Raw genomic sequence first — 27,800 nt, 5'->3', positions numbered from 1 at the left:
ACATTCTACACCATTAAACTACTGGACACATTCTACACCATTAAACTACTGGGCACATTCTATACCATTAAACTACTGGACACATTCTACACCATTAAACTACTGGGCACATTCTACACCATTAAACTACTGGGCACATTCTACACCATTAAACTACTGGGCACATTCTACACCATTAAACTACTGGGCACATTCTATACCATTAAACTACTGGGCACATTCTACACCATTAAACTACTGGGCACATTCTACACCATTAAACTACTGGGCACATTCTATACCATTAAACTACTGGACACATTCCACACCATTAAACTACTGGGCACATTCTACACCATTAAACTACTGGGAACATTCTACACCATTAAACAACTGAGCACATTCTACACCATGAAACTACTGGGCACATTCTATACCATTAAACTACTGGATACATTCTACACCATTAAACTACTGGGAACATTCTACACCATTAAACTACTGAGCACATTCTACACCATTAAACTACTGGGCACATTCTATACCATTAAACTACTGGGCACATTCTACACCATTAAACTACTGGGCACATTCTACACCATTAAACTACTGGGCACATTCTATACCATTAAACTACTGGACACATTCTACACCATTAAACTACTGGGCACATTCCACACCATTAAACTACTGGGCACATTCTACACCATTAAACTACTGGGCACATTCTACACCATTAAACTACTGGGAACATTCTACACCATTAAACTACTGGGCACATTCTACACCATAAAACTACTGGGCACATTCTACACCATTAAACTACTGGGCACATTCTACACCATTAAACTACTGAGCACATTCTACACCATTAAACTACTGAGCACATTCTACACCATTAAACTACAGGGCACATTCCACACCATTAAACTACTGGGCACATTCTACACCATTAAACTACTGGGCACATTCTACACCATTAAACTACTGGGCACATTCTACACCATTAAACTACTGGGCACATTCTACACCATTAAACTACTGGGCACGTTCTACACCATTAAACTACTGGACACATTCCACACCATTAAACTACTGGGCACATTCTACACCATTAAACTACTGGGCACATTCTACACCATTAAACTACTGGGAACATTCTACACCATTAAACTACTGGGCACATTCTATACCATTAAACTACTGGACACATTCTACACCATTAAACTACTGGGCACATTCTACACCATTAAACTACTGGACACATTCCACACCATTAAACTACTGGGCACATTCTACACCATTAAACTACTGGGAACATTCTACACCATTAAACTACTGAGCACATTCCACACCATTAAACTACTGGGCACGTTCTACACCATTAAACTACTGGACACATTCTACACCATTAAACTACTCGGCACATTCTACACCATTAAACTACTGGGCACATTTTATACCATTAAACTACTGGACACATTCTACACCATTAAACTACTGGGCACATTCTATACCATTAAACTACTGGACACATTCCACACCATTAAACTACTCGGCACATTCTACACCATTAAACTACTGGACACATTCTACACCATTAAACTACTGGGCACATTCTACACCATTAAACTACTGGGCACATTCTATACCATTAAACTACTGGACACATTCTACACCATTAAACTACTGGGCACATTCTACACCATTAAACTACTGGACACATTCCACACCATTAAACTACTGGGCACATTCTACACCATTAAACTACTGGGAACATTCTACACCATTAAACTACTGGGCACATTCTACACCATTAAACTACTGGGCACATTCTATACCATTAAACTACAGGACACATTCCACACCATTAAACTACTGGGCACATTCTACACCATTAAACTACTGGGAACATTCTACACCATTAAACTACTGGGCACATTCTACACCATTAAACTACTGGGCACATTCTATACCATTAAACTACTGGACACATTCTACACCATTAAACTACTGGGCACATTCTACACCATTAAACTACTGGGCACATTCCACACCATTAAACTACTGGGCACATTCTACACCATTAAACTACTGGGCACATTCTACACCATTAAACTACTGAGCACATTCTACACCATTAAACTACTGGGCACATTCTATACCATTAAACTACTGGACACATTCCACACCATTAAACGACTGAGCACATTCTACACCATTAAACTACTGGGCACATTCTATACCATTAAACTACTGGACACATTCTACACCATTAAACTACTGGGCACATTCTATACCATTAAACTACTGGACACATTCCACACCATTAAACTACTGGGCACATTCTACACCATTAAACTACTGGGCACATTCTACATCATTAAACTACTGGGCACATTCTACACCATTAAACTACTGGGCACATTCTATACCATTAAACTACTGGGCACATTCTACACCATTAAACTACTGGGCACATTCTACACCATTAAACTACTGGGCACATTCCACACCATTAAACTACTGGGCACATTCTACACCATTAAACTACTGGACACATTCTACATCATTAAACTACTGGGCACATTCTACACCATTAAACTACTGGGCACATTCTATACCATTAAACTACTGGACACATTCTACACCATTAAACTACTGAACACATTCTACACCATTAAACTACTGGACACATTCTACACCATTAAACTACTGGGCACATTCTACACCATTAAACTACTGAGCGCATTCTACACCATTAAACTACTGAGCACATTCTACACCATTAAACTACTGGGCACATTCTACACCATTAAACTACTGGGCACATTCTACACCATTAAACTACTGGGAACATTCTACACCATTAAACTACTGGGCACATTCTACACCATAAAACTACTGGGCACATTCTACACCATTAAACTACTGGGCACATTCTACACCATTAAACTACTGAGCACATTCTACACCATTAAACTACTGAGCACATTCTACACCATTAAACTACTGGGCACATTCCACACCATTAAACTACTGGGCACATTCTACACCATTAAACTACTGGGCACATTCTACACCATTAAACTACTGGGCACATTCTACACCATTAAACTACTGGGCACATTCTACACCATTAAACTACTGGGAACATTCTACACCATTAAACTACTGGACACATTCCACACCATTAAACTACTGGGCACATTCTACACCATTAAACTACTGGGAACATTCTACACCATTAAACTACTGGGCACATTCTACACCATTAAACTACTGGACACATTCCACACCATTAAACTACTGGACACATTCTACACCATTAAACTACTGGGCACATTCTACACCATTAAACTACTGGACACATTCCACACCATTCAACTACTGGGCACATTCTACACCATTAAACTACTCGGCACATTCTACACCATTAAACTACTGGGCACATTCTATACCATTAAACTACTGGACACATTCTACACCATTAAACTACTGGGCACATTCTATACCATTAAACTACTGGACACATTCTACACCATTAAACTACTGGGCACATTCTACACCATTAAACTACTGGACACATTCTACACCATTAAACTACTGGGCACATTCTATACCATTAAACTACTGGACACATTCTACACCATTAAACTACTGGGCACATTCTACACCATTAAACTACTGGGCACATTCTACACCATTAAACTACTGGGCACATTCTATACCATTAAACTACTGGGCACATTCTACACCATTAAACTACTGGGCACATTCTACACCATTAAACTACTGGGCACATTCTATACCATTAAACTACTGGACACATTCCACACCATTAAACTACTGGGCACATTCTACACCATTAAACTACTGGGAACATTCTACACCATTAAACAACTGAGCACATTCTACACCATGAAACTACTGGGCACATTCTATACCATTAAACTACTGGACACATTCTACACCATTAAACTACTGGGAACATTCTACACCATTAAACTACTGAGCACATTCTACACCATTAAACTACTGGGCACATTCTATACCATTAAACTACTGGGCACATTCTACACCATTAAACTACTGGGCACATTCTACACCATTAAACTACTGGGCACATTCTATACCATTAAACTACTGGACACATTCTACACCATTAAACTACTGGGCACATTCTATACCATTAAACTACTGGACACATTCCACACCATTAAACTACTGGGCACATTCTACACCATTAAACTACTGGGCACATTCCATACCATTAAACTACTGGGCACATTCTACACCATTAAACTACTGGGCACATTCGACACCATTAAACAACTGGGCACATTCTACACCATTAAACTACTGGGCACATTCTACACCATTAAACTACTGGGCACATTCTACACCATTAAACTACTGGACACATTCTACACCATTAAACTACTCGGCACATTCCACACCATTAAACTACTGAGCACATTCTACACCATTAAACTACTGGGCACATTCTACACCATTAAACTACTGGGCACATTCTATACCATTAAACTACTGGACACATTCTACACCATTAAACTACTCGGCACATTCCACACCATTAAACTACTGAGCACATTCTATACCATTAAACTACTGGACACATTCTACACCATTAAACTACTGGGCACATTCTATACCATTAAACTACTGGACACATTCCACACCATTAAACTACTGGGCACATTCTACACCATTAAACTACTGGGCACATTCCATACCATTAAACTACTGGGCACATTCTGCACCATTAAACTACTGGGCACATTCTACACCATTAAACTACTGGGCACATTCTACACCATTAAACTACTGGGCACATTCTACACCATTAAACTACTGGGCACATTCTACACCATTAAACTACTGGGCACATTCTACACCATTAAACTACTGGACACATTCTACACCATTAAACTACTCGGCACATTCTACACCATTAAACTACTGGGCACATTTTATACCATTAAACTACTGGACACATTCCACACCATTAAACTACTGGGCACATTCTACACCATTAAACTACTGGGAACATTCTACACCATTAAACTACTGGGCACGTTCTACACCATTAAACTACTGGGCACATTCTACACCATTAAACTACTGGGAACATTCTACACCATTAAACTACTGGGCACATTCTACACCATTAAACTACTGGGCACATTCTATACCATTAAACTACTGGACACATTCTACACCATTAAACTACTGGGCACATTCCACACCATTAAACTACTGGGCACATTCCACACCATTAAACTACTGGACACATTCTACACCATTAAACTACTGGGCACATTCTACACCATTAAACTACTGGACACATTCTACACCATTAAACTACTGGGCACATTCCACACCATTAAACTACTGGACACATTCTACACCATTAAACTACTGGGCACATTCTACACCATTAAACTACTGGACACATTCTACACCATTAAACTACTGGGCACATTCTACACCATTAAACTACTGTGCACATTCCACACCATTAAACTACTGGGCACATTCTACACCATTAAACTACTGGGCACATTCTACACCATTAAACTACTGAGCACATTCTACACCATTAAACTACTGGGCACATTCTATACCATTAAACTACTGGACACATTCCACACCATTAAACTACTGAGCACATTCTACACCATTAAACTACTGGGCACATTCTATACCATTAAACTACTGGACACATTCTACACCATTAAACTACTGGGCACATTCTATACCATTAAACTACTGGACACATTCCACACCATTAAACTACTGGGCACATTCTATACCATTAAACTACTGGACACATTCCACACCATTAAACTACTGAGCACATTCTACACCATTAAACTACTGGGCACATTCTACACCATTAAACTACTGGGCACATTCTATACCATTAAACTACAGGACACATTCTACACCATTAAACTACTCGGCACATTCCACACCATTAAACTACTGAGCACATTCTATACCATTAAACTACTGGACACATTCTACACCATTAAACTACTGGGCACATTCTATACCATTAAACTACTGGACACATTCCACACCATTAAACGACTGGGCACATTCTACACCATTAAACTACTGGGCACATTCTACACCAGTAAACTACTGGGCACATTCTATACCATTAAACTACTGGACACATTCTACACCATTAAACTACTGGGCACATTCTATACCATTAAACTACTGGACACATTCTACACCATTAAACTACTGGGCACATTCTACACCATTAAACTACTGGACACATTCTACACCATTAAACTACTGGGCACATTCTATACCATTAAACTACTGGACACATTCTACACCATTAAACTACTGGGCACATTCTACACCATTAAACTACTGGGCACATTCTACACCATTAAACTACTGGGCACATTCTACACCATTAAACTACTGGGCACATTCTATACCATTAAACTACTGGACACATTCCACACCATTAAACTACTGGGCACATTCTACACCATTAAACTACTGGGAACAATCTACACCATTAAACAACTGAGCACATTCTACACCATGAAACTACAGGGCACATTCTATACCATTAAACTACTGGACACATTCTACACCATTAAACTACTGGGAACATTCTACACCATTAAACTACTGAGCACATTCTACACCATTAAACTACTGGGCACATTCTATACCATTAAACTACTGGGCACATTCTACACCATTAAACTACTGGGCACATTCTACACCATTAAACTACTGGGCACATTCTATACCATTAAACTACTGGACACATTCTACACCATTAAACTACTGGGCACATTCTATACCATTAAACTACTGGACACATTCCACACCATTAAACTACTGGGCACATTCTACACCACTAAACTACTGGGCACATTCCATACCATTAAACTACTGGGCACATTCTACACCATTAAACTACTGGGCACATTCTACACCATTAAACTACTGGGCACATTCTACACCATTAAACTACTGGGCACATTCTACACCATTAAACTACTGGGCACATTCTACACCATTAAACTACTGGGCACATTCTACACCATTAAACTACTGGACACATTCTACACCATTAAACTACTCGGCACATTCCACACCATTAAACTACTGAGCACATTCTACACCATTAAACTACTGGGCACATTCTACACCATTAAACTACTGGGCACATTCTATACCATTAAACTACTGGACACATTCTACACCATTAAACTACTCGGCACATTCCACACCATTAAACTACTGAGCCCATTCTATACCATTAAACTACTGGACACATTCTACACCATTAAACTACTGGGCACATTCTATACCATTAAACTACTGGACACATTCCACACCATTAAACTACTGGGCACATTCTACACCATTAAACTACTGGGCACATTCCATACCATTAAACTACTGGGCACATTCTGCACCATTAAACTACTGGGCACATTCTACACCATTAAACTACTGGGCACATTCTACACCATTAAACTACTGGGCACATTCTACACCATTAAACTACTGGGCACATTCTACACCATTAAACTACTGGGCACATTCTACACCATTAAACTACTGGGCACATTCTACACCATTAAACTACTCGGAACATTCTACACCATTAAACTACTGGGCACATTCTACACCATTAAACTACTGGGCACATTCTATACCATTAAACTACTGGACACATTCTACACCATTAAACTACTGGGCACATTCCACACCATTAAACTACTGGGCACATTCCACACCATTAAACTACTGGACACATTCTACACCATTAAACTACTGGGCACATTCTACACCATTAAACTACTGGACACATTCTACACCATTAAACTACTGGGCACATTCCACACCATTAAACTACTGGACACATTCTACACCATTAAACTACTGGGCACATTCTACACCATTAAACTACTGGACACATTCTACACCATTAAACTACTGGGCACATTCTACACCATTAAACTACTGGGCACATTCCACACCATTAAACTACTGGGCACATTCTACACCATTAAACTACTGGGCACATTCTACAACATTAAACTACTGAGCACATTCTACACCATTAAACTACTGGGCACATTCTATACCATTAAACTACTGGACACATTCCACACCATTAAACTACTGAGCACATTCTACACCATTAAACTACTGGGCACATTCTATACCATTAAACTACTGGACACATTCTACACCATTAAACTACTGGGCACATTCTATACCATTAAACTACTGGACACATTCCACACCATTAAACTACTGGGCACATTCTATACCATTAAACTACTGGACACATTCCACACCATTAAACTACTGAGCACATTCTACACCATTAAACTACTGGGCACATTCTATACCATTAAACTACTGGACACATTCTACACCATTAAACTACTGGGCACATTCTATACCATTAAACTACTGGACACATTCCACACCATTAAACTACTGAGCACATTCTACACCATTAAACTACTGGGCACATTCTATACCATTAAACTACTGGACACATTCTACACCATTAAACTACTGGGCACATTCTATACCATTAAACTACTGGACACATTCCACACCATTAAACTACTGGGCACATTCTACACCATTAAACTACTGGGAACATTCTACACCATTAAACTACTGGGCACATTCTACACCATTAAACTACTGGGCACATTCCATACCATTAAACTACTGGGCACATTCTGCACCATTAAACTACTGGGCACATTCTACACCATTAAACTACTGGGCACATTCTACACCATTAAACTACTGGGCACATTCTACACCATTAAACTACTGGGCACATTCTACACCATTAAACTACTGGGCACATTCTACACCATTAAACTACTGGGCACATTCTACACCATTAAACTACTCGGAACATTCTACACCATTAAACTACTGGGCACATTCTACACCATTAAACTACTGGGCACATTCTATACCATTAAACTACTGGACACATTCTACACCATTAAACTACTGGGCACATTCCACACCATTAAACTACTGGGCACATTCCACACCATTAAACTACTGGACACATTCTACACCATTAAACTACTGGGCACATTCTACACCATTAAACTACTGGACACATTCTACACCATTAAACTACTGGGCACATTCCACACCATTAAACTACTGGACACATTCTACACCATTAAACTACTGGGCACATTCTACACCATTAAACTACTGGACACATTCTACACCATTAAACTACTGGGCACATTCTACACCATTAAACTACTGGGCACATTCCACACCATTAAACTACTGGGCACATTCTACACCATTAAACTACTGGGCACATTCTACAACATTAAACTACTGAGCACATTCTACACCATTAAACTACTGGGCACATTCTATACCATTAAACTACTGGACACATTCCACACCATTAAACTACTGAGCACATTCTACACCATTAAACTACTGGGCACATTCTATACCATTAAACTACTGGACACATTCTACACCATTAAACTACTGGGCACATTCTATACCATTAAACTACTGGACACATTCCACACCATTAAACTACTGGGCACATTCTATACCATTAAACTACTGGACACATTCCACACCATTAAACTACTGAGCACATTCTACACCATTAAACTACTGGGCACATTCTATACCATTAAACTACTGGACACATTCTACACCATTAAACTACTGGGCACATTCTATACCATTAAACTACTGGACACATTCCACACCATTAAACTACTGAGCACATTCTACACCATTAAACTACTGGGCACATTCTATACCATTAAACTACTGGACACATTCTACACCATTAAACTACTGGGCACATTCTATACCATTAAACTACTGGACACATTCCACACCATTAAACTACTGGGCACATTCTACACCATTAAACTACTGGGAACATTCTACACCATTAAACTACTGGGCACATTCTACACCATTAAACTACTGGGCACATTCTACACCATTAAACTACTGGGAACATTCCACACCATTAAACTACTGGGCACATTCTACACCATTAAACTACTGGGAACATTCTACACCATTAAACTACTGGGCACATTCTACACCATTAAACTACTGGACACATTCTACACCATTAAACTACTGGGCACATTCTACACCATTAAACTACTGGGCACATTCTATACCATTAAACTACTGGACACATTCTACACCATTAAACTACTGGGCACATTCTACACCATTAAACTACTGAGCACATTCCACACCATTAAACTACTGGGCACATTCTACACCATTAAACTACTGGGCACATTCTACACCATTAAACTACTGAGCACATTCTACACCATTAAACTACTGGGCACATTCTATACCATTAAACTACTGGACACATTCCACACCATTAAACTACTGAGCACATTCTACACCATTAAACTACTGGGCACATTCTACACCATTAAACTACTGGGCACATTCTACATCATTAAACTACTGGGCACATTCTACACCAGTAAACTACTGGGCACATTCTACACCATTAAACTACTGGGCACATTCTACACCAGTAAACTACTGGGCACATTCTACACCATTAAACTACTGGGAACATTCTACACCATTAAACTACTGGGCACATTCTATACCATTAAACTACTGGACACATTCTACACCATTAAACTACTGGGCACATTCTACATCATTAAACTACTGGGCACATTCTACACCATTAAACTACTGGGCACATTCTATACCATTAAACTACTGGACACATTCTACACCATTAAACTACTGAACACATTCTACACCATTAAACTACTGGGCACATTCTATACCATTAAACTACTGAGCACATTCTACACCATTAAACTACTGGGCACATTCTACACCATTAAACTACTGGGCACATTCTACACCATTAAACTACTGGGCACATTCTACACCATTAAACTACTGGGCACATTCTACACCATTAAACTACTGGGAACATTCTACACCATTAAACTACTGAGCACATTCCACACCATTAAACTACTGGGCACATTCTACACCATTAAACTACTGGGAACATTCTACACCATTAAACTACTGGGCACATTCTATACCATTAAACTACTGGACACATTCTACACCATTAAACTACTGGGCACATTCTATACCATTAAACTACTGGACACATTCCACACCATTAAACTACTGGGCACATTCTACACCATTAAACTACTCGGCACATTCTACACCATTAAACTACTGGGCACATTCTATACCATTAAACTACTGGACACATTCTACACCATTAAACTACTGGGCACATTCTATACCATTAAACTACTGGACACATTCCACACCATTAAACTACTGGGCACATTCTACACCATTAAACTACTGGGAACATTCTACACCATTAAACAACTGAGCACATTCTACACCATGAAACTACTGGGCACATTCTATACCATTAAACTACTGGACACATTCTACACCATTAAACTACTGGGAACATTCTACACCATTAAACTACTGAGCACATTCTACACCATTAAACTACTGGGCACATTCTATACCATTAAACTACTGGGCACATTCTACACCATTAAACTACTGGGCACATTCTATACCATTAAACTACTGGACACATTCCACACCATTAAACTAATGGGCACATTCCACACCATTAAACTACTGGGCACATTCCACACCATTAAACTACTGGGCACATTCTACACCATTAAACTACTGGGCACATTCTATACCATTAAACTACTGGACACATTCCACACCATTAAACTACTGGGCACATTCCACACCATTAAACTACTGGGCACATTCTACACCATTAAACTACTGGGCACATTCCACACCATTAAACTACTGGACACATTCCACACCATTAAACTACTGGGCACATTCTATACCATTAAACTACTGGACACATTCTACACCATTAAACTACTGGGCACATTCTATACCATTAAACTACTGGACACATTCCACACCATTAAACTACTGGGCACATTCTACACCATTAAACTACTGGGCACATTCTACACCATTAAACTACTGGGCACATTCTACACCATTAAACTACTGGGCACATTCTACACCATTAAACTACTGGGCACATTCTATACCATTAAACTACTGGGCCCATTCTATACCATTAAACTACTGGGCACATTCCACACCATTAAACTACTGGACACATTCTACACCATTAAACTACTGGGCACATTCTACACCATTAAACTACTGGACACATTCTACACCATTAAACTACTGGGCACATTCCACACCATTAAACTACTGGGCACATTCCACACCATTAAACTACTGGACACATTCTACACCATTAAACTACTGGGCACATTCTACACCATTAAACTACTGGACACATTCTACACCATTAAACTACTGGGCACATTCCACACCATTAAACTACTGGGCACATTCCACACCATTAAACTACTGGGCACATTCTACACCATTAAACTACTGGGCACATTCTACAACATTAAACTACTGAGCACATTCTACACCATTAAACTACTGGGCACATTCTATACCATTAAACTACTGGACACATTCCACACCATTAAACTACTGAGCACATTCTACACCATTAAACTACTGGGCACATTCTATACCATTAAACTACTGGACACATTCTACACCATTAAACTACTGGGCACATTCTATACCATTAAACTACTGGACACATTCCACACCATTAAACTACTGGGCACATTCTATACCATTAAACTACTGGACACATTCCACGCCATTAAACTACTGAGCACATTCTACACCATTAAACTACTGGGCACATTCTATACCATTAAACTACTGGACACATTCTACACCATTAAACTACTGGGCACATTCTATACCATTAAACTACTGGACACATTCCACACCATTAAACTACTGAGCACATTCTACACCATTAAACTACTGGGCACATTCTATACCATTAAACTACTGGACACATTCTACACCATTAAACTACTGGGCACATTCTATACCATTAAACTACTGGACACATTCCACACCATTAAACTACTGGGCACATTCTACACCATTAAACTACTGGGAACATTCTACACCATTAAACTACTGGGCACATTCTACACCATTAAACTACTGGGCACATTCTACACCATTAAACTACTGGGAACATTCCACACCATTAAACTACTGGGCACATTCTACACCATTAAACTACTGGGAACATTCTACACCATTAAACTACTGGGCACATTCTACACCATTAAACTACTGGACACATTCTACACCATTAAACTACTGGGCACATTCTACACCATTAAACTACTGGGCACATTCTATACCATTAAACTACTGGACACATTCTACACCATTAAACTACTGGGCACATTCTACACCATTAAACTACTGAGCACATTCCACACCATTAAACTACTGGGCACATTCTACACCATTAAACTACTGGGCACATTCTACACCATTAAACTACTGAGCACATTCTACACCATTAAACTACTGGGCACATTCTATACCATTAAACTACTGGACACATTCCACACCATTAAACTACTGAGCACATTCTACACCATTAAACTACTGGGCACATTCTACACCATTAAACTACTGGGCACATTCTACATCATTAAACTACTGGGCACATTCTACACCATTAAACTACTGGGCACATTCTATACCATTAAACTACTGGACACATTCTACACCATTAAACTACTGGGCACATTCTACATCATTAAACTACTGGGCACATTCTACACCATTAAACTACTGGGCACATTCTATACCATTAAACTACTGGACACATTCTACACCATTAAACTACTGAACACATTCTACACCATTAAACTACTGGACACATTCTACACCATTAAACTACTGGGCACATTCTACACCATTAAACTACTGGGAACATTCTACACCATTAAACTACTGAGCGCATTCTACACCATTAAACTACTGGGCACATTCTACACCATTAAACTACTGGGCACATTCTACACCATTAAACTACTGGGCACATTCTACACCATTAAACTACTGGGAACATTCTACACCATTAAACTACTGGGCACATTCTACACCATTAAACTACTGGGCACATTCTACACCATTAAACTACTGGGCACATTCTACACCATTAAACTACTGAGCACATTCTACACCATTAAACTACTGGGCACATTCTATACCATTAAACTACTGAGCACATTCTACACCATTAAACTACTGGGCACATTCAACACCATTAAACTACTGGGCACATTCTACACCATTAAACTACTGGGCACATTCTACACCATTAAACTACTGGGCACATTCTACACCATTAAACTACTGGGAACATTCTACACCATTAAACTACTGAGCACATTCCACACCATTAAACTACTGGGCACATTCTACACCATTAAACTACTGGGAACATTCTACACCATTAAACTACTGGGCACATTCTATACCATTAAACTACTGGACACATTCTACACCATTAAACTACTGGGCACATTCTATACCATTAAACTACTGGACACATTCCACACCATTAAACTACTGGGCACATTCTACACCATTAAACTACTCGGCACATTCTACACCATTAAACTACTGGGCACATTCTATACCATTAAACTACTGGACACATTCTACACCATTAAACTACTGGGCACATTCTATACCATTAAACTACTGGACACATTCCACACCATTAAACTACTGGGCACATTCTACACCATTAAACTACTGGGAACATTCTACACCATTAAACAACTGAGCACATTCTACACCATGAAACTACTGGGCACATTCTATACCATTAAACTACTGGACACATTCTACACCATTAAACTACTGGGAACATTCTACACCATTAAACTACTGAGCACATTCTACACCATTAAACTACTGGGCACATTCTATACCATTAAACTACTGGGCACATTCTACACCATTAAACTACTGGGCACATTCTATACCATTAAACTACTGGACACATTCCACACCATTAAACTAATGGGCACATTCCACACCATTAAACTACTGGGCACATTCCACACCATTAAACTACTGGGCACATTCCACACCATTAAACTACTGGGCACATTCTACACCATTAAACTACTGAGCACATTCCACACCATTAAACTACTGGACACATTCCACACCATTAAACTACTGGGCACATTCTATACCATTAAACTACTGGACACATTCTACACCATTAAACTACTGGGCACATTCTATACCATTAAACTACTGGACACATTCCACACCATTAAACTACTGGGCACATTCTACACCATTAAACTACTGGGCACATTCTACACCATTAAACTACTGGGCACATTCTACACCATTAAACTACTGGGCACATTCTACACCATTAAACTACTGGGCACATTCTATACCATTAAACTACTGGGCCCATTCTATACCATTAAACTACTGAGCACATTCTACACCATTAAACTACTGGGCACATTCTACACCATTAAACTACTGGACACATTCTACACCATTAAACTACTGGGCACATTCTACACCATTAAACTACTGAACACATTCCACACCATTAAACTACTGGGCACATTCTACACCATTAAACTACTGGGAACATTCTACACCATTAAACTACTGAGCACATTCTACACCATTAAACTACTGGGCACATTCTACACCACTAAACTACTGGGCACATTCTACACCATTAAACTACTGGACACATTCTACACCATTAAACTACTGGGCACATTCTACACCAGTAAACTACTGGGCACATTCTACACCATTGAACTACTGGGAACATTCTACACCATTAAACTACTGAGCACATTCTACACCATTAAACTACTGGGCACATTCTACACCAGTAAACTACTGGGCACATTCTACACCATTAAACTACTGGGCACATTCTACACCAGTAAACTACTGGGCACATTCTACACCATTAAACTACTGGGAACATTCTACACCATTAAACTACTGAGCACATTCTACACCATTAAACTACTGGGCACATTCTACACCAGTAAACTACTGGGCACATTCTACACCATTAAACTACTGGGAACATTCAACACCATTAAACTACTGAGCACATTCTACACCATTAAACTACTGGGCACATTCTACACCAGTAAACTACTGGGCACATTCTACACCATTAAACTACTGGGCACATTTTACACCAGTAAACTACTGGGCACATTCTACACCATTAAACTACTGGGCACGTTCTATACCATTAAACTACTGGGCACATTCCACACCATTAAACTACTGGACACATTCCACACCATTAAACTACTGGGCACATTCTACACCATTAAACTACTGGGCACATTCCACACCATTAAACTACTGGACACATTCTACACCATTAAACTACTGGGCACATTCTACACCATTAAACTACTGGACACATTCTACACCATTAAACTACTGGGCACATTCTACACCATTAAACTACTGGGCACATTCTACACCATTAAACTACTGGGCACATTCTATACCATTAAACTACTGGACACATTCTACACCATTAAACTACTGGGCACATTCAACATCATTAAACTACTGGGCACATTCTATACCATTAAACTACTGGGCACATTCTACACCATTAAACTACTGGGCACATTCTACACCATTAAACTACTGGACACATTCCACACCATTAAACTACTGGGCACATTCTACACCATTAAACTACTGAACACATTCCACACCATTAAACTACTGGGCACATTCTATACCATTAAACTACTGAACACATTCTACACCATTAAACTACTGGGCACATTCTACACCATTAAACTACTGGACACATTCCACACCATTAAACTACTGAGCACATTCTACACCATTAAACTACTGGGCACATTCCACACCATTAAACTACTGGGCACATTCTACACCATTAAACTACTGGGCACATTCTACACCATTAAACTACTGGGCACATTCTACACCATTAAACTACTGGGCACATTCTATACCATTAAACTACTGGGCACATTCCACACCATTAAACTACTGGGCACATTCCACACCATTAAACTACTGGGCACATTCTACACCATTAAACTACTGGGCACATTCTACACCATTAAACTACTGGGCACATTCTACACCATTAAACTACTGGGCACATTCTACACCATTAAACTACTGGACACATTCTACACCATTAAACTACTGGGCACATTCTACACCATTAAACTACTGGGCACATTCTACACCATTAAACTACTGGACACATTCTACACCATTAAACTACTGGACACATTCTACACCATTAAACTACTGGGCACATTCTACACCATTAAACTACTGGACACATTCTACACCATTAAACTACTGGACACATTCTTCACAATTAAACTACTGGGCACATTCTACACCATTAAACTACTGGGCACGTTCTACACCATTAAACTACTGGGCACATTCTACACCATCAAACTACTGGGCACATTCTACACCATTAAAACGACTGGGCACATTCTACACCATTAAACTACTGGACACATTCCACACCATTAAACTACTGGGCACATTCTACACCATTAAACTACTGGGCACATTCTACACCATTAAACTACTGGGCACATTCTACACCATTAAACTACTGGGCACATTCTACACCATTAAACTACTGGGCACATTCTACACCATTAAACTACTGGGCACATTCTACACCATTAAACTACTGGGCACATTCTACACCATTTAACTACTGGGCACATTCCACACCATTAAACTACTGGACACATTCTACACCATTAAACTACTGGGCACATTCTACACCATTAAACTACTGGGCACATTCTACACCATTAAACTACTGGGCACATTCTACACCATTAAACTACTGGGCACATTCTACACCATTAAACTACTGGGCACATTCTACACCATTAAACTACTGGGCACATTCTACACCATTAAACTACTGGGCACATTCCACACCATTAAACTACTGGACACATTCTACACCATTAAACTACTGGGCACATTCTACACCATTAAACTACTGGACACATTCTACACCATTAAACTACTGGGCACATTCTACACCATTAAACTACTGGACACATTCCACACCATTAAACTACTGGGCACATTCTACACCATTAAACTACTGGGCACATTCTACACCATTAAACTACTGGGCACATTCTACACCATTAAACTACTGGACACATTCCACACCATTAAACTACTGGGCACATTCTACACCATTAAACTACTGGGCACATTCTACACCATAAACTACTGGGCACATTCTACACCATTAAACTACTGGGAACATTCCACACCATTAAACTACTGGACACATTCCACACCATTAAACTACTGGACACATTCTACACCATTAAACTACTGGGCACATTCTACACCATTAAACTACTGGACACATTCTACACCATTAAACTGCTGGGCACATTCTACACCATTAAACTACTGGACACATTCTACACCATTAAACTACTGGGCACATTCTACACCATTAAACTACTGGACACATTCCACACCATTAAACTACTGGACACATTCTACACCATTAAACTACTGGGCACATTCTACACCATTAAACTACTGGACACATTCTACACCATTAAACTACTGGGCACATTCTACACCATTTAACTACTGGACACATTCTACACCATTAAACTACTGGGCACATTCTACACCATTAAACTACTGGGCACGTTCTACACCATTAAACTACTGGGCACATTCTACACCATTAAACTACTGGGCACGTTCTACACCATTAAACTACTGAACACATTCTACACCATTAAACTACTGGGCACATTCTATACCATTAAACTACTGGGCACATTCCACACCATTAAACTACTGGGCACATTCTGCACCATTAAACTACTGGGCACATTCTACACCATTAAACTACTGGACACATTCTACACCATTAAACTACTGGACACATTCTACACCATTAAACTACTGGGCACATTCTATACCATTAAACTACTGGGCACGTTCTACACCATTAAACTACTGGGCACATTCTACACCATTAAACTACTGGGCACGTTCTACACCATTAAACTACTGGGCACATTCTACACCATTAAACTACTGGGCACATTCTACACCATTAAACTACTGGGCACATTCTACACCATTAAACTACTGGGCACATTCTATACCATTAAACTACTGGGCACATTCCACACCATTAGACTACTGGGCACATTCTACACCATTAAACTACTGGGCACATTCCACACCATTAAACTACTGGGCACATTCTACACCATTAAACTACTGGGCACATTCCACACCATTAAACTACTGGGCACATTCTACACCATTAAACTACTGGGCACATTCTACACCATTAAACTACTGGGCACATTCTACACCATTAAACTACTGGACACATTCTACACCATTAAACTACTGGGCACATTCCACACCATTAAACTACTGGGCACATTCTACACCATTAAACTACTGGGCACATTCTACACCATTAAACTGCTGGACACATTCTACACCATTAAACTACTGGGCACATTCCACACCATTAAACTACTGGGCACATTCTACACCATTAAACTACTGGGCACGTTCCACACCATTAAACTACTGGGCACATTCTACACCATTAAACTACTGGGCACGTTCTACACCATTAAACTACTGGGCACATTCTGCACCATTAAACTACTGGGCACATTCTACACCATTAAACTACTGGACACATTCTACACCATTAAACTACTGGACACATTCTACACCATTAAACTACTGGGCACATTCTATACCATTAAACTACTGGGCACGTTCTACACCATTAAACTACTGGGCACATTCTACACCATTAAACTACTGGGCACGTTCTACACCATTAAACTACTGGGCACATTCTACACCATTAAACTACTGGGCACATTCTACACCATTAAACTACTGGGCACATTCTACACCATTAAACTACTGGGCACATTCTATACCATTAAACTACTGGGCACATTCCACACCATTAGACTACTGGGCACATTCTACACCATTAAACTACTGGGCACATTCCACACCATTAAACTACTGGGCACATTCTACACCATTAAACTACTGGGCACATTCTACACCATTAAACTACTGGGCACATTCTACACCAGTAAACTACTGGGCACGTTCTACACCATTAAACTACTGAACACATTCTACACCATTAAACTACTGGGCACATTCTACACCATTAAACTACTGGGCACATTCTACACCATTAAACTACTGGGCACATTCTACACCATTAAACTACTGGGCACATTCTACACCAGTAAACTACTGGGCACGTTCTACACCATTAAACTACTGAACACACTCTACACCATTAAACTACTGGGCACATTCTACACCTTTAAACTACTGGGCACATTCCACACCATTAGACTACTGGGCACACTCTACACCAGTAAACTACTGGGCACGTTCTACACCTTTAAACTACTGGGCACATTCTACACCATTAAACTACTGGGCACATTCTACACCATTAAACTACTGAACACATTCTACACCATTAAACTACTGGGCACATTCTACACCATTAAACTACTGGGCACATTCTACACCATTAAACTACTGGGCACATTCCACACCATTAGACTACTGGGCACACTCTACACCATTAAACTACTGGGCACATTCTACACCTTTAAACTACTGGGCACATTCTACACCATTAAACTACTGGGCACACTCTACACCATTAAACTACTGGGCACATTCTACACCTTTAAACTACTGGGCACATTATACACCATTAAACTACTGGGCACATTCTACACCTTTAAACTACTGGGCACATTATACACCATTAAACTACTGGGCACATTCTACACCATTAAACTACTGGGCACATTCTACACCTTTAAACTACTGGGCACATTATACACCATTAAACTACTGGGCACATTATATACCCTGTAAACTACTGGACATATTTTATAAGACAGCATCGAATCAGAAAGATGTAGAAGAGCTGATTTCATCAGAATTACAAAATGACACAAAAATACTATATGGAAATAACAGGAGAACTTTAGTACTAATATAAACTGGGATAGTAATACAATAAGTGTAGAATTTCTAAACTGTGTTGAGGAGAATTTGTGCGATCAGCTTATTTCATAGAATTCCTACAAGTGCAGAAGGACATTCGGCCCATCGGATCTGCATGAATTCTCCAAACAGACCATCTTGTTCAGGCCCTTCACCACACCACACAGGCCCTAACCCCACGCAGTTACTTCACTAATCCCCCTAACCTACACATCTTGGGTGATTCTTGTGGCAGCATGGTGGCACAGTGGTTAGCACTGCTGCCTCACAGCACCAGAAACCTGGGTTCAATACTTGGGTCGTTGTCTGTGTGGAGTTTGCATGTTTTCTCTGTATCTGCAGGTGCTCCGGTTTCCTCCCACAGGCTACAAGATATGCTGGTTAGATACATTCTCCCTCAGTGAACCCGAACAGGCATCAGATCGTGACAACAAAGGAAGTTTCACAGTAACTTAATTGCAGTGTTAATGTAAGCCTACCTGTGACACTACTAAACAAACTTGAACTTTAAACGGCAATTTAGCATCGCCCATAAACCCAATCTGCCCATCTTTGGATCGTGGGAGGAAACGGGAGCAGCCGAAGGAAACCCATGCAATCACGAGGAGAATGTGCAAATTTTACACAGTGACCCAATGCTAGAATCAAACCCAGGTCCCTGATGCTGTGAGACAAGTGTTAAACACCGTGCTACCCCTTTTTCTGGATCACTGAGGAAGGAGACATTGCTGGACCTGGGAATGATGATGGTCAAATCAATCATCTGTTACTTGGAACATTTAGGGAACTGAGATCCGGGTATCATTAAGTTTAAGAGAGCCATGGAAATGGACAAGGATTCATTACAGGAGAACAATTTGTTCCAGTTAAATTAGAATCAACGTTTGGCAGGCAAAACTATAATGGACTGTCTTTAAAGAGATGGCAGCCCAAGTACATTTCCACGAGGAGGAAAGATCAGACACGCAAAGCCAGAGCAGCCTGGATGACAAAAAAGCAAGATGAACCAAGGTGAGGTGTACAAGAGTATGAGAGACATGGACAGAGTGACTAAGGAGCCATGGCTTTGTTGAAGTGTCAGTCGTGAGGGAAATAGGTTCAAAGTGAGGGGCAAGAGGTTCAGGGGGAATGTGAGGAAAAACCTTTTCATCCAGAGGGTGTTGACGGTCTGGAACGCACTGCCTGAGGGTAGCAGAGGTGGATTGCCTCACTTCCTTTAAAAAATACCCGGATGAGCACTTGGCACATCGTACGTTCAAGGCTATGGGCCACATACTGAAACTTGGGATTAGGTGAGAGGTCAGATGCTTCTCATGCATCGGTGCAGATTCAATGGGCCTCTTCTGCATTGTATAATTCTATGAAACAGAAAAAAAGATGTGCGTGATAGAAGCCAGGATAATGTAAAGTGAGGACTAGGCTGAATATAATTCTGAAGTGAAGTTTAAAAGGAAACATGAGGCAAAGAGAGCACGAGAAAGACTGGCACCTAACATAAGCAGGAATCCAAAGTCTTCTAAAGGCATACAAATAATAGAATTTGGGACAAGAAAGGTGATACATGTCTGAAGACAAAGGGCATAGTTGTGGTACTGAATGAGTCCTTTACATTTTCCACTTTCCTTAAGGAAGAAAATGCCATCAACTGTTAAAGAGGAAGTCATTGAGATATTGGACAGGTTAACAACCAATCAATTTATTAATCAGCTCCCTCGTTACAATGACAAAGACCAGACAGGCTGCATCCGAGGAAGCTGAAAGAAATGAGAAATTATGGAGTTGCTTCCCATAAACTTTCAAACCTCTTCAGGTGCAAGGCTGGAGAATTGCAAATTATATACCTTTGTTCAAAAACAGGGTGTAAGAACAAAAGAAGCATTTACAGTCTGGTCAATTCAACCTCTGTTGTAGAAAATCTTTAGAAATAATAATCTGGAACAAAAGTCATCAGTCACTTTGACCCGTGTGGATTAATTTAGGTAAACCAGCATGGATTTTTTAAAGGTAAGTTGTGTTATTTTTAGTCTGATTAACCAATCTTAACCAGTTCTCCTGTATATAATTGCCTTTAAGGTTATGATTTTTTTTGGCACTTGAATGTGTCACTTTCAAACTTAATATGTAATTCAGTGATATCATGATCACTATTACCCATTGGATTTTTTTTACCATGATATTAATTAATCCTGCCTTGGCTTTATATTAGAACTAAAATAGCTTGTTCCCTGGTTGTTTCCACAATGTGCTGCTCCAGGAAACTGTCACAAGAGCATTCTATAAGTTCTTACAAATAACATTTGCTAATTTGATTGGTTCAATCTACATGAAGATTAAAGATCCATACAATTATTGTTTTGTCTTTGTTACATGCTTCAATTATTTCTTACTCAATACTAATCAATTGTATAATTATTGTTAGGGAGCCTATATGGTATTTTGACTAGCGTATTCTGATTTTTATTATTCCTAAATCCTAAACCATACCAATTCTATCTTCTGATTTTCTGAGGATTTTCTCTGTAATGTCTTTATGCCATCCTTTATTATCAGGACTACTCCTCCTCCTTTTCCATTCTGTCTGGGATATATTCTTTTTCAAGATAATTCAAATTATATACCTTTGTTCAAAAACAGGGTGTAAGAACAAAATAAGGTAAGCAAATCCACTGAATGTATTTAAAATGATTATAAAGTATCCACAAGAGATACGTGGACAGATTGCTTGTGTCAGTGTGGTCTGGGTAAAACTAGGGCCCAGCTAACCATTTAAGCTGAAGGAGCAGGAAGTGAGGGTATTATTAGGGTATTAATAATACCCTCGCTCCCTGCTGTTGTGGGAGGCACGGGAGGAAATTTCAGAGGCTCTGGCCTAAATTTTTAATTCTGCCGGGGAGGCAACAGAGGACTGGAAAACCGCTAATGTGGTCCCACTATTCAAGAAAGGTTGTCGAGACAAGCCAGACCAATGAGTCTCAGGTCTCTGATTGGGAAACTACTGGAGAAGATTCTGAAGGAGAGAATCTATCTCCATTTGGAGAGGCAAGGTTTGATCAGGAATAGTCAGCATGGTTCTGTCAAAGAGAGGTCATGCCTAACAAATTTGATTGAATTTTTTGAGCATGTAACCAGGTGTGTGGATGAGGGAATGCAGTTAATGTAGTTTACATGGATTTCAGCAAAGCCTTTGATGCAGTCCTACACAAGAGATTTATAAAGAAGACAAATGCATATATGATATACAGGGATGCTCTGATAAGATGGGTTCATAATTGGCTTAGTGTTAGGAGACAGAGGGTGCTGACAGATTGTTCTATTGACTGGAGGCCAATGACCAGTGGTGTACCACAGGGATCTATTCTGGTCCCCTAGTGTTCATCATTTATCTAAATGACATAGATGACTACGTGGGGGATAAGATCAGTAAGTTTGCTGATGACACAAAGATTGGCCAGGTGGTTAACAGTGAGGTAGTGTGTCTTGGGTTACAGGAAAATGTAGACGGGATGGTCAAATGGGCAGATGGAATTTAACCCTGGGAAGTGTGAAGTGATACACTTTGGAAGGAGTAATTTGACAAGGAGGTACACTATGAAAAATCTGATACTAGGAAGTTCCACAGAATGAAGGGACCTTGGTGTGTTTGTCCATAGATCTCTGAAGGCCAATTAATAGGGTGGTGAAAAAGCATATGGCACACTCGTCTTTATCAATAAGGATATAGATTACAAAAGCAGAGCGGTCATGTTGGAATTCTACCGAACTTTGGTGAGGTCACACTGGAGTACTGTGTGCAGTCGTGGTCGCCAAATTATAAGAAGAATGTAAACACATTCGCAGGGGTGCAGAGGAGATTCACCAGGATGTTGTCTGGGATGGAACATTGAGGCTGGATAGGCTTGAGTTGTTTCCTCCAGAGCACAGAAGGCTGAGGGGTGACCTGATTGAGGTGTTCAAGATTACGAGGGGCATGAACAGGGTGGATAGGGAGCAGTTGTTCCCCTTAATTGAAGTCAAGTTGAGGTCAGTTATAAGGGGACGGAAGTTAAAAGTGAGGGGTGGGAGGTTTAGGGGAGATTGAGGAAAAACATTTTTTTTATTTAGAGGGTAATGACGGTCTGGAACGTGCTGCCTGGGAGAGGGTGAAGATAGAGTGCCTCACATCCTTTAAAAAGTACCTGGATGGGTACTTGGCACGTCATAACCTTCAAGGCTATGGGCCAAGTGCTGGCAAGTGAGATTAGATGGGCAGATCAATGCATTTCAGTGCAGACACGATGGGCTGAAGGGCCTCTTCGGTGTATTTGGTGACTCTGTATGTAGGGTTTGCTATGGGTGGTGAAACCGAGTTCTGATGTTGATGGCTGCTAATAACTATTTTACTGCAATTCTTGAAAAACCACTTGAGCAGATTGGAGAGAACACAGCAGCAGTTACTGCACAGACAAGCTTGGCGAGCCATTGAAGGGCAGAAGATTAACTTTTACCTGAGGATTTCCAAACTGGCTGTGGATTCTTGCACTTCTGTTGAGACGGGGTGACTGTGCCTCTCTCCGGGAGCTGGAGATTTACTATTAATAAGATTGTGGTAATAGGCTGCCACCTGGTGTCATACCTTTAAATGACATGTCATCCTCATCACTGAATGGGACAGCACTGAAGGCCATTCAGCTCATCGAGTGTGTGCTGCCTCTTTCGAAGGAACTCTTCCAGCGAGTTCCATTCCCCGCTGAATGCACCCTACCTTCACCATTTTGTTTCTCCTTCAATTATTATCCATTATCCTTTTGAACAGAAATATCTATTCTCTGTCCACTTTTCCGAGTAATTCAGGCATTCTAAATCCCAGCCAGTTGTTAGATGAAACTATTTTTCCTCATGTCTGATTTTTGCTTGCCAATTTGTGTTTTCTGGTTGTTGAACAGCATGCCTTCAAGAGCAGGCGCATCCACAGAACAGTAACAAATGACATACGGTGCAGTATACAACTGGTGAGGGAACTACAAGAAATGACCAATTATTAAAATTCATTTTACAGGACATGGGCATTACTGGCTAGGCCAGCATTTTCACCCATCCCTAACTGCCCTCCGTTTCAGAGGGCAATTAAGAGTCAACCGCGTTGCTGTGACTCAGGAGTCACACGTAGACCAGACCAGGTAAGGACAGATTTCCTTCCCTAAAGGATATTAGTGATCCAGATGGGTTTTTTGACAATGGTTTCACAGTCATCTCTTAATTCCTGATTTTTACCAAATTCAAATTTCACCATCTGCCCCCGACCCCCGGTGGGATTCGAACCCGAGTCCCTAACTCACTGGGTTCTAGTCTAGTGACAATACTACTATGCCACCCACGTCAGTGGAGCGAGGAGAGCAGAGAATATCAAGTTTGTGAGACCAAAGATGCACTAGAGGACAAACGTTGGACACACAAGGTCAAAATTTGTACCGTTAACTCGTGCACTTTTAGAAAACGGGTAACTAATTTTCTCACATGGAGTCAAGAGTCACCTGGTTCAGAAGGTGGTCTGCACCAAAACACTGCCATCGGACTGGCAATGAAATTGCAGCCTGGCTTCAATACCATTGCCTCCCTATTAGTGAGTTTCTACATCACATACATCAACATGGTGCTGCAGTGGGAGATTTAAAGGTCATTCTAAATGAATCAACCCTGTGAATTCATGTGAGTAATGGCCTGGGATCAACAATGATGCCTCTTGTTGTGGAAGAGCTAGATAGCAAGTCTGGGCTCCGACACATCTCCCTTTCAGAGCGAATACTTTAACCTGAACCACATTAAAATATCTTGGATGGGAGCACAAGTAAAGTTTATTTATTAGCGTCACAAGTAGGCTTACATTAACACTGCAATGAAGTTACTGTGAAAATCTCCTAACTACCACACTCCGGTGCCTGTTCGGGTACACTGTGGGAGAATTTAGCATGGCCAGTGCATCTAACCAGCACAGATTTTGGACTGTGGCAGACTCCACACACTCAGCCACCCAAGCTGGGAATTGAACCCAGGTCCCTGACGCTATAAGATAGTAGTGCTAACCACTGTGCTGCAAACTGGAGGTTTATGCAAGTCAAACTTTATCCCACAATTAAAAATTTTAGTTTCAATCTTACTTTGCTCCTCATTTTTTCTTTCATTCATTTGTGGGACATGGGCTGGCCAGCATTTATTGCCCAACCCTATGCCCAAGAACTGAGTGTCTCGCTCAGCCATTTCAGAGGGCAGTTGAGAGTCAACCACATTGCCATGGCTCTGGAGTCACTTGTAGACCAGACCAGGTAAGGACGGCAGATTTCCTCCCCTAAAGGACATTAGTGACCCAGATGGGTTTTTCCGACAATTGACAATGGTTTTCATGGTCATCAGTAGATTCTTAATTCCAGATTTTTTTTATTGAATTCAAATTTCACCAACTGCCGTGGTGGGATTCGAACTCAGATCTTCAGAAAGATAGCTGAGTTTCTGAATTAACAGTCTTGCGATAATAGCACTAGGCCATCGCTTCTGCTTGAAAACACAGTGGTTGTCAGTAACATTGACAGTTAAAGAGGAGTAGTGTAAACAATGCAAGAGCTAACACTTAGAGTGCCTTTTGCAATAGTACAATTGCTTCAAGACATGCA

The sequence above is a fragment of the Carcharhinus amblyrhynchos genome, chromosome 16, assembly GCF_965287045.1.
Source record: "Carcharhinus amblyrhynchos chromosome 16, sCarAmb.v2.hapA, whole genome shotgun sequence".
NCBI classification, from domain to species: Eukaryota; Metazoa; Chordata; class Chondrichthyes; order Carcharhiniformes; family Carcharhinidae; genus Carcharhinus; species Carcharhinus amblyrhynchos.
This window is presented reverse-complemented; position numbering follows the sequence as displayed.